Raw genomic sequence first — 20084 nt, forward strand, 5'->3', positions numbered from 1 at the left:
GAAGAATGAACGGGGCCATGTATCGTGAGATTTTAAGCCAAAACCTCCTTCCATCAGTGAGAGCATTGAAGATGGAACGTGGCTGGGTCCTTCAGCATGACAATGATCCCAAACACACCGCTCGGGCAACAAAGGAGTGGCTCCGTAAAAAGCATTTCAAGGTCCTGGAGTGGCCTAGCCAGTCTCCAGACCTCAACCCCATAGAAAATTTGTGGAGGGAGTTGAAAGTCCGTGTTGCCCAGCGACAGCCCCAAAACATCACTGCTCTAGAGGAGATCTGCATGGAGGAATGGGCCAAAATACCAGCTACAGTGTGTGCAAACCTGGTGAAGACTTACAGGAAACGTTTGACCTCTGTCATTGCCAGCAAAGGTTATGTTACAAAGTATTGAGTTGAACTTTTGTTATTGACCAAATACTTATTTTCCACCATAATTTACAAATAAATTCTTTAAAAATCCTACAATGTGATTTCCTGGATTTTTTTTTTCTCATTTTGTCTCTCATAGTTGAAGTGTACCTATGATGAAAATTACAGACCTCTCTCATCTTTCTAAGTAGGAGAACTTGCACAATCAGTGGCTGACTAAATACTTTTTGGCCCCACTGTACTTTATCTTTGTTTTTTTTTACAAATACAGCTCTCCTTTACCAGGCAAATACATAACCTTCACATTAAAATTTGCAGGCTACCCAGGAGTCACAGAGCAGATGAATCTAACATAACTGCTGATGGTCTGTATAAGGTTGGCTCGAAAAGGATAACGTAATAACGTTTAACTCCAAGAATTTTATTTGTATTTTATTTGTAAAGCATGGTGGAGGAGCATCATAGTTTAAGCCTGCCTGTGGCCTTAGGGCCAATTGTTTTAAGTTCAAGAATAATTTTTACAATACAATGTCAGAATAGTGGTTCAAGCATTTGAATACATTTGAATTAGCAATTTGTTGGTTGCCACTGTTCGGCCATTGAGCAAGGCCCTTAACCCTCTATTGCTTGAACTGTATGTTGTTACCTAAGTTGTTTTGGATTAAAGCATCAACTAAATGTTGTAAATGTTTGGAAAAGGCCCTTTCATATTCCAGCATAACTATGGCCCTATGCAAAAAATGAGGTCCATGAGCAGATAGTTTGAAAAATTTTGTGTCAAAGAGCTCCTATAGTCTACACAGAGTCCAGACCTCAAGTACACTGCATACTTTTGGGCTAAAATATGATGTCAGCTGTGGTCTATCAATGACTGACCTCACGATTGCAGTTGAAGACACTTCAAAGTCATCTTTTGAAAAGCTTTTCCAAAGGAGTGAAGGATGTTATAGGGGCCTTCATATTCTCTGTTTAAGAATTTGGAATAGAACGACCAACTAGCTCATTGTCAGGTAGCTACATAGTTTTGGCCATATAGTATAACTTTCATTAGGGATTCAGCGCAATGCATACCACTTTTAATTTGTGATTTATATTTATAATTTTCTACTTTCTTCTTTATTTATTTTTTGTTGTTGTTCCCAATTTTTCATTGTAGTTTATGTAAGAATGGCTATTAATAAATGGTCTATAGGGGATACCATACAAATCACCTGTCAGAACCTTGGCAACTACCTGGAGCACTTTAGAAACAATCCCTTGTAGTCATGTGTCTGGCATACCATAGCAAACACCTAACACCCTGGTAACCAAAACTAATGAGATGTCTGTGGACTTCAGGAGGAATAGGACCACAACTGGACCTGTTACCATCCTGGGTCAAAATGTGGAACTGGTGGACACTTTTAAGTACTTGGGTGTCTGGCTTGACAACAGACTGGATTGGAGGGCTAACACAGAGGCTGTGTACAGGAAGGGGATAAGCAGACTTTACTTTCTGAGAAAGCTCAGGTCCTTTATTGTCTGCAACAAAATGTTGGCTATCTTTTACCAGTCTGTTGTTGCGGGGGCTGTGTTCTTTGCAGTGATGTGTTGGGGAAGCAGCCTCAGAGCAGGGGATGTAAAGAAACTCAATAAACTGATCAGGAAGGCTGGCTCAGTGTTGGGCTGCTCACTGGACAGTTTCGAGTTGGTGGTTGGAAGGAGGTCACTGAATAAACTGTAACAAGGAACGGTACAGAAGATCGTTTATACCAGCAGTGATCACGCTGTATAATTCTTCACTGGTTCGGGACATCATCGAACACTAAAGTACTATCAGGACAGACTCATGGAGCATGTTCTAGCACTCTGTTCATAAAGACTGCACTACATATCTGTTATTATTTAACACTTACTGTACAACAGCTTAGTATATCACATATTACATATCTCATCTACAATTTTAATTCTAGAAGACTTCTTAAGTTTTTTATATGACATACGTTTTTTATTTTATTTTATTCTATTTATTCAATTACATAGTGTACAACATTACTTGTGTATTTTCATTCTTTGTACTTTAATACTTTTTGCTTTAATGTACCTGGAGCTGCTGTAATAACTGACTTTCCCTATGGGATTAATAAAGTTCTATCTATCTATCTATCTATCTATCTATCTATCTATCTATCTATCTATCTATCTATCTATCTATCTATCTATCTATCTATCTATCTATCTATCTATCTATCTATCTATCTATCTATCTATCTATCTATCTATCTATCTATCTATCTATCTAACCACATGGAATACCCAAGATTCACCTTTTGTGTGACATGTAATATACCCTACTCCACTCCGATTTCCATTAATTTGGCCACTGGTTATTTTTGTAGTTTGTGGCTGTTTTGCTGCAGTATTATTGTACATTGGTTAAGTGTCTTGCAATTGGGTTTCTATCTTCCCATTTCCATAACGAGGCATGACCCGCTCTGTTACATACACAGCATAACAACCACCAGAACTACAACCTATACACAATAGCAACCACCTAGCAACCTCCTTAAATAACATAGCAACACATTTGTGTTTGTTTATGTTTATACTTGTTTCAATCATTTAGTAATCAAACATTTAGTTGCTACCCCCCCCCCCCCCCCACTATAAGAAACAGTAAATGTGATTTTTAATGGCAACACTTTTTTATACAATCTATTGCAGTTGGCTTTTAAATGTGGCTGTTGTATTGTGACATTTGCATTTGTCCTATCAACATTTCTTGCTCCACCCTTATGACCGGCTTTGGTATGCTTGGTCTCTGGTAAAACGCGTAACCAGATTTAGCATGGGTAAAAGCTTGGAAAACAATGGAAGCATTATTTAAGGGCACTGGTAGCTAATTGGTAAAAGTAGTGTACTAGAATTCAGAAGGTCACTTGGTTCAAATCCCACCACTGTCACATTTTCTGCATTTAGCAGACACTTTTATCCAAAGTGACTTACAGTACTGTGACAGTATACTGTATATTATTAAAGCAATTGGAGGTTAAGGGCCTTACTCAAGCACCCAACTATGGAAACCTGGCAGTGGTGGGACTTGAACAAGCAACCTTTTGATTACTAATCCAGTACCTTAACTACTAGGCTACAACTGCCCTCACCACCACTGCTGGGCCCCTGAGCAGGGCCTCTAGCCCTCATATGCTTGTTTTCTGATAGCGGTTCTGGAGGAGCTTCAATAAAACCAGAATGAGGAATGCTGTGAGGATCTCTAATGGAAGTAATTTGAGGAACAGTATGAGCTGCATAGTTAGAAGCAATAGAAACCATATGATGAGCGTTAATAGGAGCAGTATGAGAAACAGTACGGTGAGCTCTGTTAAAAGCGGTGTACAGGACAGTCTAACGAGCACATATAAGCTTTATAAATACAGTAACAGCAAAATCAACTGTAACAGGAGCATTATAAAGAACAATGTGAGGAGCTTCATTGTAAGAAGTATAAGGAGCTGTGTGTGTGGAGCGGTGTGAAGAGGCGTGGCCGCTAGTTCTGTTAGATCTGGTCGCTCGCCTGCAGTTACTACACTAACATCCATATGAGTACTGGTCCCACCAAACTCTTCACATTTCCACAGTATTTAAACACAAGTTGGACATACCTGACGCCGAAAAGGAACAGCGCTGTTTGCTTCAATGATACTATTGTCAAAGATTTGAGGTACGTTTCTTAAAACGTGTTTTAAATGTTTTTTAAGGTTTAGAAATGAGTTTTGTTGTGCTGCACAGATTATGAAGATTACGGAGATTAGGTGGTGTTTTAATGGGGGAAAATCCCATTGTACAACTACAACAGTTGGTTGGCTGGTGTCTTAACGATTGCAAAACATTGTTAAAAGAAGAGGTAATGCAGGGCAGTGGTAAACATGCTCCTGTCCCAATGTGTTGCAGCAATCAAATTTAGAATTAACGTGTATATATACACAACAGCAATGTCATTTGTTAATAAATACTTGTCTTTGTACTTGAATGCCTGTCTAAACGATTTGGAAATCACTGGAAATTCAAGCACTTGAATACATACTGTAAAAATGTCTGAAAGTCTAAGTCTTAGAAATCATGTTAATGCAAGAATGGATTCCTGAAACTTGTTCTTCATAAACATATATCCTGTAATCACATTGGCTTGGTGGGTAGCACTGTCGCCTCACAGCAAGAAGGTCCTGGGTTCGATCCCTAGGCGGGGGCGGTCCTGGTTCTTCCTGTGTGGAGTTTGCATGTTCTCCCCATGTCTGTGAGTTTCCTCCAGGAGCAGCTGTTTCCTCCCACAGCCCAAAAACATGCAGTCAGGTTAACTGGAGACACTGAATTGCCGTGTGCGTGTGTGTGTGTGTTTGGTTAACAAATTTGGTTACATTCATGACAGGAACAGTAATTACTCATTACACAAGGTTCATCAGTTCACAAGGTTATATCGAGCACAGTCATGGACAATTTAGCATCTCCAATTCACCTCACTTGCATGTTTTTGGACTGTGGGAAGAATCCAGAGCACCTGGAAGAAACCCTTGCAGACACGGGGAGAACATGCAAACTCCACACAGAAAGGACCCAGACCGCCCCACCTGAGGATTGAACCCAGGACCTTCTTGCCATGAGGCGACAGTGCTACTCACTTAGCCACTGTGACAACCGTGTGTGTGTGTCTGCCCTGCGATGGACTGGCGCCCCATCCAGGGTGTTACTGTGTGCCTTGTTACTGGCGCCCCCCCCCCCTTAAGAAAGCAAGTGAGAGTGAGTATATTCTGTAATGGGAAATAATGACAGTTTTGTAGAACTATCAAAAACGTGTTAAAGCACTTTTTATTATTTAAGAGTGCAAAAATATGTATAAAGTAATTGTATTCCAGAAATGGTAAAAAAAAAAGTAGAGATCCTAAATATTATCTACAATAATTGAAATAATTTGTGTAGAGTTCTTTAATATTGTCTTCAATGATTAAAAAATAATCTATTCAAATAATTCAGATTAATTTGAGGAAGTTTAAGTGCTAATTATGGAGTTTTGCTTATTAGACAAAATGTATTAGACAAAATTGACTGGTGGTTTATTGGCCAGCTGAAGTGTCAAGCCAGAACTGAGTGAAAATTTCACTTGCCAAACTGCAACAGTATCCTCCGTTCTTAAGCAATTACAGTGTTTACACCAGGTGCTAGCCAGTCACCCCAGTCTGAGTGTGTGTGCGCTATGGTTAATGCTTTCTTCAAGCATATTCTGGTTTTCTGCTGTAATAATGCCTCCCTCAATTCTTAGTTTCCCTGTTCCTGCTGCTAAGGAGCACTTCCATAGCATGAAAATGTCATCTTCATGTTTCACCACAGGGATGATGTTAACCAGATGATGCACTGTGTATGTTTTTCACCAGACATTGTACTTGTTATTCTGCCCAGAAGGTTTCATTTTTGCCTTTTCAGACCAGGGAATCTATTTTCCTATATAGGCAGAGTTCTTTACATGCTGTTTAGCACATTCCAAGCTGGCTGTCATGTTTTGTACATAACATATGCCTTTTTCTCAGCTCTGCCATAAAGGCTTGATTTATGGAGTGCTGCAGATATGGTTGTCTGTCCAACAGGTTATCCCATTTTTTCAAAGGACTACTGAAGTTTTCAGAGTGGTTGTTTTTTTCTCCCTGAAAGGGGCCCTTCTCTTTCTGCCCTTCCCAATTTGGCTGGGTGGCCAACTTTATGAAGGTTAAAAGATGTGCCAAGATTCTTTATTTTACTATGTTGTGGTCACTGTTGTCCTGGGAGCATTCAAGGCCTATATATTATTTAATATGCCTACTCTGATATATACCTTGCCACCGTTTAATGTTACAGATGCAATTCCTCAGCCTTTATGGCTTGGTATTTTTGCTGACAATGTGGTGTAACTTGTGACTTCCTATAGATGCAGGTGCGTGCATTTTCTTGTTGTTTCTAGTCAATTTACATTACAGTAGATGGACTATAATTGAGCAATAGACACAACTCAGGGATATATTAATAGGGATGTGTAAATAAAAGGAAGTAATTATTCCAACTCACACTTTCCTGCCAACTATTAATTATGGTGGAGGATCCTTGAGAGTATGGGCTGCTGTTTTTTTTAGAAATCATTGGATCCATTTGTTACTTTGCATAATTGTAGAACGACTTATATATACAGTATAAGCAAGTTTAACAGGACCAAATGCTCTTTATAATGCAAACACTTTTCTGGTTATGATCCTATATTCTAGCATGATAATGCCGGCATGCATTTTGCTATTATTATTTACTTATGTTTTAGTGAACACCAGACTAAATTCCATGGCTTTCTTAATAAACATATTTAATATTTAATTTAATTGCAAAATGAGTGGCATCAGGGTGGTACACCTGGCTGATTAAAGGTGCTTTTACAGAGATGGGGATAAATGAAGATCAGTGCATTATTCTCTGTATATGACACTAATTCCTGTGTACATCTGCCTCCTGCAGGTGAAAAGAACCTGTTGACCACTACACACGTGTCAGAGGGTGTGTGTTATGTGTCCTTCTCGGGCAGAGTTGGGGTAGATTAAATGCAGCCTGGTAATTGGGTACAATTAGATTGGGAGAAAACGGAGGAATTGAAACATTATCTTTTTTTCTTGGTATTATTAGTGAAAATTATATTCTATAATGTTTTATGCAATTGCATTTGGCCAAAAGTATGTAAACATTGGACCATGGGCTCCTTGGACGTCTTGCAATTCATTTTACTTTTCACTCCAAATGCGTTAAATTGGGTTAAGGTCATTGGTTTGGAATATTGGAGTTCCTTTACACCAAACTGTTTTTTTATGGTTCTCACATAACCACATAATTGTTTTTACATAACTAATTTTACACACTTGTTAGCAACTGCTGTGACTGAAACACCTAAACTCAATAATTAGGAGGGGGTATTTACAAACTTGGGCAACATAGTGTATCTCACTGAATTGCTTACTCATTTATTTATATGCTTTCTCACATTCCATTAAAGCTTCTTGGCACTAAATGTATGCCATTAAGTACCAATTCGCAATTCAACTCTGTTTAACAGGCAACCCAAGTTCATGTGCATTGCTATTACTGCATTTTCATTCATGACACTTTTATTCAAAGTGACTTACAGTTATGACCAAATACCATGCAAGCCATTGAGGATTAAGGGCCTTGCTCAGGGGCCCAACAGTGGCAACCTGGTGATAGTGAGGCTTGAAATGGCAACCTTCTGCTCACTAGTTCAGTACCTTAACCACTGCGCTAGTCCTGCCCCATTGCTGTTTATTTCATCTATGTGATTGAGAGGAACTAACTTAGTGTAAACACTTTATATTAAATAAAACTTAGTTTAGACTGATTCTTTTTTGTCCACATAAAGTGCTGATATTAGTCCTAGAATGTAAATTTTAAACATCTGTTAATTATAAACAATGTAGAACTGCTTGTTTTATATGTTTATCAGGAAAGACCACCCTTGCATTAAATTGGTAAAGTCTTGCAGCTGTGCAGGAAGCATGTAATGTTTACAGTGCTAGAAACATAAACCACACGTAAAGAGGAATAATTATTCACTTTGTTCTTTAGTAAACACACACAAATCTTGACAGCATCTGTTTTCTGTTGACAAGATTGTAATCAAGCCAGATTTTCATTACATTGTTTAGTTGTTTTTGGGCTAATTAATGATTTATTTGCTTTTGTGTGTTGTAAATCAAGGTTAGCGCTTATGGTTATCATTAATTATCCATATGTTTGAAGTACATTTATTGTGCTTTTTATATATATTTATTTAGTCTCTTAAAGTTGAAGTCTAACCAAGGAAATCAACATCACTGAATTTAAGTGTGATATTTAGTTATGTAGCCTAGTCTCTTAGTAAGTCTAACTTCATTTTTGTCAAAAATGTCTTTTATTGCGTTGTGGTTCAGATTGTTTATTGTTTTTTCCCCCCAATATTAATGTTAATATCTTATTGGTACTGTTCTGTGAGTTCTTCAATGCATCTTTGCTTTCCTCCATCCTTTCCAGTTTTTACTTCACACTCATTAAAACTAAGGTTTTAAAAAATGCAAGTTTGAAGCTTCCTCTAGCTCTTCCTTTAGCTTTCTTTCTGACGAATCTTTTCAAGAGTTCCTATAATTTGTATTGTTATTTTTGTAAAAAAAAAAACATGTAATATCTATTTGTCAAATATAAAAATAAAACAAGGTCAGGCAATACATTATACTATACACCGATCAGCCATAACATTAAAAACCACCTCGTTTCTACACTCACTGTCCATTTTATCAGCTCCACTTACCATATAGGAGCACTTTGTAGTTCTACAATTACTGACTGTAGTCCATCTGTTTCTCTGCGTGCTTTGTTAGCCCCCTTTCATGCTGTTCTTCAATGGTCAGGACCCCCACAGGACCACTACAGAGCAGGTATTATTTAGATGGTGGATCTTTCTCAGCACTGCAGTGACAATGACATGGTGGTGGTGTGTTAGTGTGTGTTGTGCTGGTATGAGTGGATCAGACACAGCAGCACTGCTGGAGTTTTTAAATACCATGTCCACTCACTGTCCACTCTTATTAGATACTCCTACCTAGTTGGTCCACCTTGTAGATGTAAAGTCAGAGTCGATCGCTCATCTATTGCTGCTGTTTGAGTTGGTCATCTTTGAGATCTTCATCAGTGGTCAGAGGATGCTGCCCACGGGGCGCTGTTGGCTGGATATATTTTTGGTTGGTGGACTATTCTCAATCCAGCAGGGACAGTGAGGTGTTTAAAAACCCCAGCAGCGCTGCTCTGTCTGATCCACTCATACCAGCACAACACACACTTACACACCACCACCATGTCAGTATCACTGCAGTGCTGAGAATGATCCACCACCCAAATAATACCTGCTCTGTGGTGGTCCTGTGGGGGTCCTGATCATTGAAGAACAGCATAAAAGGGGGCTAACAAAGCATGCAGAGAAACAGATGAACTACAGTCAGTAATTGTAGAACTACAATGTGTGTGTAGAACTACTATGGCTGATCAGTGTATATCACTGACTTTGAACTTTTTCCCCGAAACATGGAGGCCCCTGACTGTGGTATTTTTTTTTCATTGTAAAAGAACATCAAATACAAAAGTGAGATCACAGAAATTTGATATGGTCATAAGTAGAGTGCTCATCTGGAACCATCTGCATTATATTTGCAGTTTAACATAATAATTTGTAATTAGGCATACACAAAGTGAGAAAAGGTAAATTCTACATTTAAACTATATGTTTTAATTTTAAGTTGGTTCTCACATTGCTGATATTACGGCTTCCTGGTCCGGGTTTTCCAGTAGATGTTAGCCCATTATACAGGGTTAGACAAAATTATGTTAACACTTGAATGGTGGAAACCATTTATTCACAAAACATACTTCATATGGGGCGGCACGGTGGCTAAGTGGGTAGCGCTGTCGCCTCAGAGCAAGAAGGTCCTGGGTTCGATCCCCAGGTGAGGCGGTCCGGGTCCTTTCTGTGTGGAGTTTGCATGTTCTCCCTGTGTCCACATGGGTTTCTTCCCCCCTATCGTTCCTGTCATGAATGTAACCAAAAGCTTAAAACATGACGTTAAAATCCTAATAAACAAACAAAGTTGTATTTTATGAATGATTTGGTCTTCTGTCTGCTGAAATGCATTTGCTGGAAAAGCAAACTGAATTATTAAACAGAAGTTCAAGGGTTTAAACCTCCCTACAACTAAGCTGTCTCTATTGCACCCCGGAGTATTCATTGTCTTATTTCTTCAGCTGCATTCAATTTGAAGCGTTAGTCACTTTAGATAAAAAAGTGTCTGCCAAGTGCCTAAATGAATAGTAATTGAATCTTTCTGCAAATCTAGATCAAAGAAAAAATAGTGTTCACTGGCAGATGCTTACAGATGTGAGCTCTGTGGAATTCAGTTATTAAAGATGAATTTGAATATTTTGACAATATAAAAGAGCCTTTCCAAAAAATTACACAGGGCTGATTACTCAAAATAGTCTAAAACATTTGTTATAGCTGGCTCTAGTAAGAGTAATTTTTAAAGAGTAGATTTTTTAAATTTTTTGACATTGATTATGCTCAGTACTCAACAGACACCCCCTGCTTAGTGTAAGTGAGTTAGAATGACCAATGCATTGGTCGGAAAATTTTACATTAGAATTGGCTGGTACATCTGATTTATTGTAAGAATGAATCATAAAAGATGAATCAAGAAAGATTTTAGCATTACTGCATAGTAAGTGTTTCTGCAGTTTCTGCAGCCTCATTAATTTTGACTAGAGCATAAGGTTTTTTTTATAAGGCCCTCTTTACAAAAGGTTGTTTTTACTGGTTTAATTCTCAATCTAGTGGTATCCAACTACCCGATCAGATTTCGCGTCCTCTACTATCTATGTGTGTTTCTTTGGTGATGGTCTGTGAGTGTGTGTTGCGGGTGTGTTTGTGCACTGTGTCTGCGTATTTGTGCAGAATCTCTGTGCATTCATGTAGTGTCTGTGTGTTTGTAGATTGTTGACTGTTAGTACAGTGTCAGTATGTGTCTGTGTAGTGTCTCTGCATGTCTGTGCACTGTCTGTGTGTTTATGCGGTATCTCTGTGCGATGATTACATTTTACATTTACATTTTCAGCATTTAGCAGACGCTTTTATCCAAAGCGACTTACACAATGGGCTGAACATGATGTTTAAGGTATTGAGGGTTAAGGGCCTTGCTCAGGGACCCAACAGTGTCAACTTGGCGGGGCTTGAACCGGCAACCTTCTGTTTACTAGTCCAATACCTTAAACACTGAGCTATTACTGCCCTATCACTGCCTAATGATGTAGTGTCTGTGTTTGGAGAATGTTGACAGTGTCAGTGTGTGTCTGTGCAGAGTCTCTGCATGTCTGTGCAGTGTCTGTGTCTGTTCAGTGCCTAGGTGCACTTGTCTCTATGTCTTTGTGCAGTGTCTGTGTTTGATGTCTCTACACTTTTGTGTGCTTTCGGTTTGTGTCTGGTGTGTTTTTGGTGTGTGTTTGTGCACTGTATCTGTGTGTTTATGCATTCGTGTTGTGTCTGTGTGTATGTAGTTTGTGTGTCTGTGCAGTGTCTCTGCATGTTTGTGCGGTGTCTGTTCAGTGTCTGTGTGTGTTTGTGCACTGTCTATGTCTTTGTGCAGTGTCTGTGTGTGATTGTGCCATGTCTCTGCACTTTTGTGTGTTTCCGGTGTATCTGTGTGTATTTGATATGTGTTTGTGTACTGTATTTGTGTGTTTATGCGGTTTCTCTGTGCCATGATGTAGTGTCTGTGTTTGGAGATTGTTGACATGTGTTAGTACAGCATCAGTATGTGTCTGTGCAGTGTCTCTGCATCTCTGTAATGTCTCTGTGTGTGTTCAGCGCCTATGCATGTTTGTGAACTGTCTCTCTATGTCTTTGTGCAGTGTCTATGTGTGATTGTGCCATATCTCTGCACTTTTGTGTGCTTCCGGTGTGCGTCTGTGTGTTTTTGGTGTGTTTGTGCAGTGTCCGTATGTGTTTGTGCACACAGTAGCAGCTTAATAAGAGGAATCTTGGTGTTGCAGGGCTTTGCTGTGGTACACACGGGGGTCACAGCTCTTTAAATGGAACCAGTGTTGAAGGGATCTTTTTAAGCTTTGATTAATAGAGAGTATCTGCCTAATTCTGCTGAGCAGCCATTGTGTGTTATGTTTCTGTACGCATTTACAGAATTGTATAATTTCAGAAGGATCTTTGTATCATTAATTAAAGTTTTGGTTGGTGAGTGGGCCGCATACCTCAGTGCAGTGCCATATAAGATAATAGGTTCTACAACTCTATTTTATTAGGGATTTGTTTGCGTGAAAAGGCCCTACATGCTTTCTCTTCAGTTCGTTGACTGCATGGGTAACATTTCCCGGATCAGCTTATCTGCATACAGCAGGAATTTGACTTCTGTGTTGTGGAAAGCATCAACTCACTAGATATTAAATAGTGTTGGACTTATGATGAAAGAATTCGGTAGTTTTCTTGTTGTTTTATACCACATTTGTGGTTTGTGTACATGGATTTAATTATGTTTTTAAAAAGGTAAGAAACCTGCAAACATTTTATTTTTGTTTTGGTTAACATGTAAGTCATTTAGAGTGTGTAGTAGTAATTTGTGTAGTAGAAATTTGTATCACGGTTGTATCAAGGTTCTGACTTTTTATATGCCTGTTCCTTTATTCTATGGTCACAAGTACATAGAATATAAAAAGTTTTTATTTTACCATGTATATAGTGAAGGTTTTGAGGACTATAAGCTTTGATTGGCCCTACAAAGTGACACTATATGATGGAATCAGTACACGTGAAACAGTTGCAATAAATAAATTTTTTATTGTTTATTTAATATTTAAGTATTGTACAATACTTAGTAGGGATGTCCCGATCACGTTTTTTTGTTCCCGATACCGATCCCGATTATTAATTTTGATCCCGATCCGATACCGATTCTCAAACCGATACTTGTATTTTCTAGATATTGTCTAGATAAGAACTAGATAATACTGTTCACACAGTGCACACTTCAAGTACATTACAATTATTCAAATTAATCCAGTGTATATGTTTAACAACTAAATAGCTCTGCAGTGCTGAAGGAAAAAATGCTGCATCCAAGCTATTGCTTAATGTTTTTGTATTTTTACAAAATCAGTCAAAATGAGTGAGATAATTAGTTTTACTTTAAACTTTACATTCAAAGAAAAAAGATGTTTAATGCAGTGATAGACTAAAAATGAACAGAAATCTGTGTAGCAGCTTAACTTGAATATAAGAAAAAAAGTTACTTAAAAGCATTACAGTAAAACCTGAATACCAAAATAAAATGGAAAGGCTCTTTTGTTATGAAGGAAAGCCAGTTCTTAAAGTGCTTGTATTGTGACAGTGGTTTGATGGACGTTTCTACTCGAAGTGAGTGTGTTTTGACCCTTTAGGCCTTCCATAGAACATGAAATAGCGTGCTTGACTCAACTGTCGGCTATTCGGTACCGTAACAGAAGAAGTTAATAAAGTGTTCTGCTCCCGACAATATGTGAATATACCGTGCATTTGTTTCTTTATTAAACGATTGCATCACTACGTTGTTTTGTAAACCGGTGTGATCCTTAACTCACACACACTCTCACACATGAACGCAGCTCTGCTCCCACCGCCTCGTGAAACGCTCACACTGCAGACGTTACACTTCACTGTTGGACTTGTTTTACTTTTCAATTTAAAGTATTTCCACACAGCGGACATGCTGACGTAACACAAAAGATCGGGATTAAGATCGGGTTTAGTAAAGCCGATTCCGATCAATTAAAAAATGCCTTGATCGGCCCCGATCCCGATCTTTGAGATCGGATCGGGACATCCCTAATACTTAGCTCTTCCTTTAACAAATAACATCATGTTTGCAAATTTCACTGTACAATATGACCGCAGGACTGTTGTAGAAAAGTGGACAACTTATATATCTACGCTTCCAGTTTGCTTATAACGTTGGTTTAGCAACTGACCTGAAGTATTTTCACCCCGTAAGACAAACCTGGAATCCACTGTTTTAATTGTTGCTCTGAAAGCTTCTTTCTCGACTGTCTATAGAAGAATCATGTCCTTGCATATGTGGATTGTTACTGCGTTTGTAATGTCGTTGTTTGCAACAGCCATGGCTCGACAAACCGTACAGTATAAAGTGTTTGTGTCTGTTCTAAACTGCTGACATGGCTCATTTCTTTGGCAGGTTCTTCCGGAGCATATTTGGTCTTCCTCTCTTCATCTTCCATCTGTTTTTGTTAATTTTTTCCACCATATTAAGGATTGTTTGTTTATTAGGATTTTAATGTCATTTTACACTTTGGTTACATTCATGACAGGAATGGTAGTTACTCATTACACATGATTCATCAGTTCACAAGTTATATCGAACACAGTCATGAACAATTTAGTGTCTCCAGTTCACCTCACTTGCATGTCTTTGGACTGTGGGGGGGAACCGGAGCATCCGGAGGAAACCCACATGGACAACATGCAAACTCCACACAGAAAGGACCCGGTCCGCCTCACCTGGGGATCGAACCCAGGACCTACTTGCCCATATTAAGGAAGCCTCATATGTTAACACTGTCATGCTAATGCTACCTGGCTAACTACTTAATCTGCACTCTATTAGCGGCAAACAATATTATATGTTTTGTTGCCTTTTGAAGTCTACAGTTGTAAAAATTAACTATGTTACGGTATGGCGGTATTTGAAAAATCCATACAAGGTATACCGAATGTACCGTCATACCGCCCAGCCCTAGTGTGTAGGGTGTAAATATGATCTGAGGTGCTGTGATTTGGTAGAAATCCAGTCTGACTTTTACTCAGGACACTGTTTCAAAAGAAAGTCAATTATTTTTTAGTTAATGCCACTGCTTAAAACCTTCCCCAGGTTACTGTTTATACAGATTCCTCAATAGCTGTTGAGTCCATGTTTTTTTTTTTGTTTAAGTTGACAGATTTGGGCAGTTCTAATGAAGATATGATTTTAATTTATTACTGTGAGGTTAATGCCTTTATAAGTGTAAGTTCATGTGGATTTCTGAAACATGTTTAATAATGCTTGTATTTCAGTGATGTTAATTGCTTTTTGGAAATTTTGAGCCTGTTTGTATGGATTCTTAATGCTGTACAGCTTACTGGGCTATGCTTGTGTAATATAATTATTTTCTGTCCTTTCAATAAACACTGTAATTAAGCTGTAATCAGATAAGGGTGTGAGGGGTATTACAGTAAATGCACTGAAAAGGAAGGATCCAGACTTGTAACTGTATAATCTATGGTGATGTTGCCAAGAGGTGAGCAGAAAGTGTATCTGAGTATCTCCCCAATGTGTCCCATCTTAACGTACAGTGACAGTGTACAGACCCCAGCTTGGACAGAGCTGTTGCAGCAGTTGAGGCCGGGAAGGTTTTTAGTGTTCCTGTGTTATCGGTGACCAAATATGTAATTGTTTCCTTGCTCTGTGCTGAAACCAGGAAGAGAACCAATGAGCAAATTTCTCTGGAAATGAAAGTAGCAGATCTCATCGTGGAGCTGGGTGAAGATCTTCCCAACATAGTAAGGGGAGTCACTGGGGTGAATGTGTGCTGCACAGAGAAATATGTTTTTTGGCGTGTTTAATATGTCTTTGATGGTTTAAAGACAGGTATGGTATTTTTGTGATTTTAAAGATAGTGTCTTTATTGATCATTTTGATTCTCTGTCAGATTATCTGCCTCTTTTATGTAAAGGAAGTTTTGTGGAGGGAATAATGCTTGCTTTGTAGTCTGTGGGACAGTGGGTGGTGGATCTACACCAGGTTTCCTGAAGGAGTATGATGTCAGTATCTTTTCTGTTTTCTCTGAATTACACAGGTTTAATGCCCTGAATGTTTCTCACTGTGAAAGATTTTTTAAAGTTATATGAGATTTACAGTTAAATTAGTTTTAAAATTAGGGATAAAGCTAAATATGTAAATGTGACTATTTTATGTAAAGAAAAGGTGAAATTGTATGGCTGTGTTAACCCAGCAGTCTGGTGCTGATGAGAGTAAGCAGCCGTTTGATTTCTCTTAGTTATGTAGCACTGCCATTTTCTGGGTTCTTTACTGTTCCAGAAAAGCTCAGCTTCTCTGGCTGTTGGTAGGCCCTGTCTGTTGGGTCATGTGACTTGGTCCTCCATGCAGCTTTAGCAGTGGGGCAGCTGGGCAGATTTGGCAGTGTGGCAGCTGCACTGCTGCTGGTAGTGCTGAGGATGTGTAGTGTAGTAATGGTTGGCATAATGCGTGCTGGATCCTTTGCGTGATGGTGTGTTCTACTGGCTATTGAGTATGAGAGGCCGTGTATTCCATAATTCTTAGCTGCATGATCAACCCTCTTGCATCAAACTCTCTCACATAATATCATACTCGCTCTCACACACTATCATACTCGCTCTCACACAATATCATACTCCCTCTCACACACTATCATACTTGGTCTTACACAATATCATACTTGCTCTCACACAATATCATACTCCCTCTCACACAATATCATACTCGCTCTCACACAATATCATACTCCCTCTCACACAATATCATACTCCCTCTCACAATATCATACTCCCTCTCACTCACTATCATACTTGGTCTTACACAATATCATACTTGCTCTCACACAATATCATACTTGCTCTCACACAATATCATACTCCCTCTCACACACTATCATACTTGGTCTTACACAATATCATACTCACTTTCACACACTATCATGCTCACTCTCACACAATATCATACTCCCTCTCACACAATATCATACTCACACAATATCATACTCCCTCTCACACACTATCATACCCTCTCACACAGTATCATACTTTCTCTTACACACTATCATACTCGCTCTCACACAGTATCATACTCTCTCTTACACACTATCATACTCTCTCACACACACAGTATCATACTCTTTCACACACACTATCATACTCTCTCTCACACAATATACTCTCTCACACAGTATCATTCTCCCTCTCACACAGTATTATACTCTTTCACACACACTGTTATACTCTCTCACACACAATATCATACTCTCTCTCACAGAGTATAATTTTCCCTCTCACACAGTATCATACTCTCTCTCACAGTATAATTTTCCCTCTCACACAGTATCATACAATTCAATTTAATTCAATTCAATTCATACTTTCTTACACACTATCATACTCTCTCTCTCTCACACACTATCATACTCTCTCTCACACAATATCATACTCCCTTTCACACACTATCATTCTCCCTCTCACACATTCTCATACTCTCTCTCACACAGTATCATACTCTCTCTCACACACTATCATTCTTCCTCTCACACAATATCAGTGTGATCAAACAGGAAGGAAGACAGGAAGACAGTTCCCATTACCTGATTGGCTTACAGCCGTAAGAACAGAGCCTGCACATTAATCGGAGCTACAAAAAACATTTAAATCTGGCAGCAGAGCTTTTAACAATGACTTTACACCTTCATTGAGCTTTGGTGAGCTAGCCATGATATTTCTACTTATTTACCTTCTTTCACAAGGTCACTTTGGTTTGTGGAAATAAATGGTAATGAGGACATGTTTTACTGTTTTTTTCATTATTACAATAAGTTGCATTCTGAACGTTAAAAGGAAAACTGACAGCATGGGACATCACAGCATGATTTTGGAAATATTTTTTTGTGAGCTTAATGGATAAACACTGACAATTTTTTACTTTCTTTTAATTAGCCAGCAGTTAGAAGGAGGTGACAGTCAAGGAAGTTTGGGTGCACTGGAGGCACTTCATGCTAAATTCATATGAAAACTCAAGATCGGTGGAAATTAGACATAGGGATTTATTTACTTCAAGAGTCCCTCTAACAATCAGAACTGGTCATCCTGGTCACCCTCAGTACAATATACTACATAAACAAATTACCTACTGTTTGTCTCTTGAAATGAGTTGCCAAAGAATAGCTGTATGCTTTGGAATCAGCAGGAGGACATTGTACAGGCACAGACAGCAACTTCAAATTAGTTAACTGACGTATACAGCAATGTCTGATGCGACTTTGGCTGACATTGTTAACAGGTTTCTCAAACCACCCCAAATTGTTTAATCACATTCAGTGAACTCTCCTCTTCCTTGACTTTGAAGACCATCCACAGAAATATTGTTGAGTCTGTTGAGTCTGCATTCACTGTCATTTTGTTTCTTAAACATGATTATTTGCATCATGTACACTATTTATTACGCTTACCACTGCTATTATTTTGTTTTGAATATAATAATATTCTCTCTTTACATACAGTATTATGTTCCTTTACATAGACTACCAAACTTACATACATTTACTATTATTCTCTGTTACACAGATTATCATGGAAGCACATAATGTGTGTTTAAGTAGCTATAGTAATCTGTGCAAAAGAGAATAGTGCTGTGTGTATGAGAGTATGATAGTAATAAAAGAAAGTGTAATTATAGTTGTAAGAGGGTATAGTAGTATATGTGAAAGAGTATAGTAATTCATATATGAGAGTATGATAGTGCTTGTGTGAAGGTAACCTATAGTAGTGTTTGTGTAAGAGTGGTGTAAGTGTGAGCAAGAATGAATTATCTCTCAATTGGCCTCTCATAATTGAGGCTAGTTCTTCTGCTGATTCTCTGGGGACCATTTCGGTTTTGTCCCAGGGCAACATCCATCAAGTTCTTTGCAAATGTGCTGCTGACCATGTCCTTGTGCAGGTGGACATGGTCATGGAAATGTGTGTATGATGTGGTTTGGGTGTACATTAACCATTTTGGCACATCTCTCTCTGTCTGTGTCTTGTTTTTCCAAGAATAAAAAAGTAAATGTAACTTTTTACTCAAAGCATTTTCACTGTTTCTAATTATTTTTGTCTAGACACAAAGTTTTACTCATTTCATTTGTTTATTTATATAAGCAATCTCATCTCAAATCATTTTAAATGTAAGTACCTCAGCCACTTTATTCCGGTCAGGAAGAATACAGCTGGTCCTGCTCCACTGTGAAATGCTGTGCACAGGGCACCAATCCACCTCAGGGTGTCAGCCACCCCCCTCAGACATAGCCAATCATGTCTGTGCAGATGCCCAGCCGCTACTGAGCTAGCGTAATAGACCACTGAAAGCCTCAACTAGAATCAGATTACTGATATAAAAAGGTTTAGTTTTTGACAAGAGGAAGCAATTAGTTTCAATGGGTTCCACATGTATGTGTTATGAGAAACATCCTCTACAGGAAAACAAATCTAAATATGCCAAATCTTGCAACTTTTTTTGCTAAATTTAACAAACCTAAACAAATAAATTATACTTTTTAAGTGTGCTAAATCTTTATTTTTTTTTAAATAAAGTTCAGTAAATATACAGTTGTGGTGCATAAAAAGTGACCAAACTTGGTTCCTTCTGTAGTGTTCTATTTTTTTTTTTTAGTTTCACTAAAACTAATTTTAAATATAATATAAATATATAAAAGTTGCTTGATAAAATCTGTATATGTTTATTTCTTTTCAGTTTTGATCACTTATGTTACTGTGAGGAATAGTGATTGTTTTTACAGCCCTCAGATTACACAGCTGGCCAGCATGTGGAAGCAGTGCCAGAGCTCTATATGTTGCCTCATTCCACAAAACCTTACTGTTATTAAAGACAAAAGAGGGGCTTTTAAAGATTGTTTTACATTTGTTTTTTTTGTTTTTTAACTAATAATAAGTTTAACATTTATCTACAAATATCAATGCAATTACATTCTTTTTATCTCATTACCACAACTTTATACTGATCAGGGTTTTGGTGAGCTTTCCCATAAAGACTGAGTGCGTAATACACCTCAAAAAGGACGCCAATCCGTCTTTGGGCCTGCAGGCAAAAATTACTGAAAGTAATTACTCAGTAACATATCTGAGTTTAGATATTTGCTAACAGGTATATAGCAATAATGTCATATTTATTTATTTATTTATTTATTTATTATGATTTTAACATCATGTTTTACACACTTTGGTTCCATTTATGACAGAAACAGTAGTTACTCGTTACACAAGATTCATCAGTTCACAAGATTAATGTCAAACACAGTCCACAAC

General features: G+C 38.2%; 1 protein-coding gene across 1 annotated transcript in view; it reads left to right on the forward strand.

The window, feature by feature from the left end:
- The first annotated feature begins 4020 nt into the window (after positions 1-4020).
- The window catches only part of col6a4a (collagen, type VI, alpha 4a), a 67441-nt gene continuing 51377 nt past the window's right edge, over positions 4021-20084 (forward strand). The window contains exon 1 of the mRNA XM_062992299.1: positions 4021-4070. The gene's annotated coding sequence lies outside the window, so the exon portion shown is untranslated. The remainder of the gene's footprint in view (positions 4071-20084) is intronic.

The sequence above is a fragment of the Trichomycterus rosablanca genome, chromosome 3, assembly GCF_030014385.1.
Source record: "Trichomycterus rosablanca isolate fTriRos1 chromosome 3, fTriRos1.hap1, whole genome shotgun sequence".
NCBI lineage: Eukaryota > Metazoa > Chordata > Actinopteri > Siluriformes > Trichomycteridae > Trichomycterus > Trichomycterus rosablanca.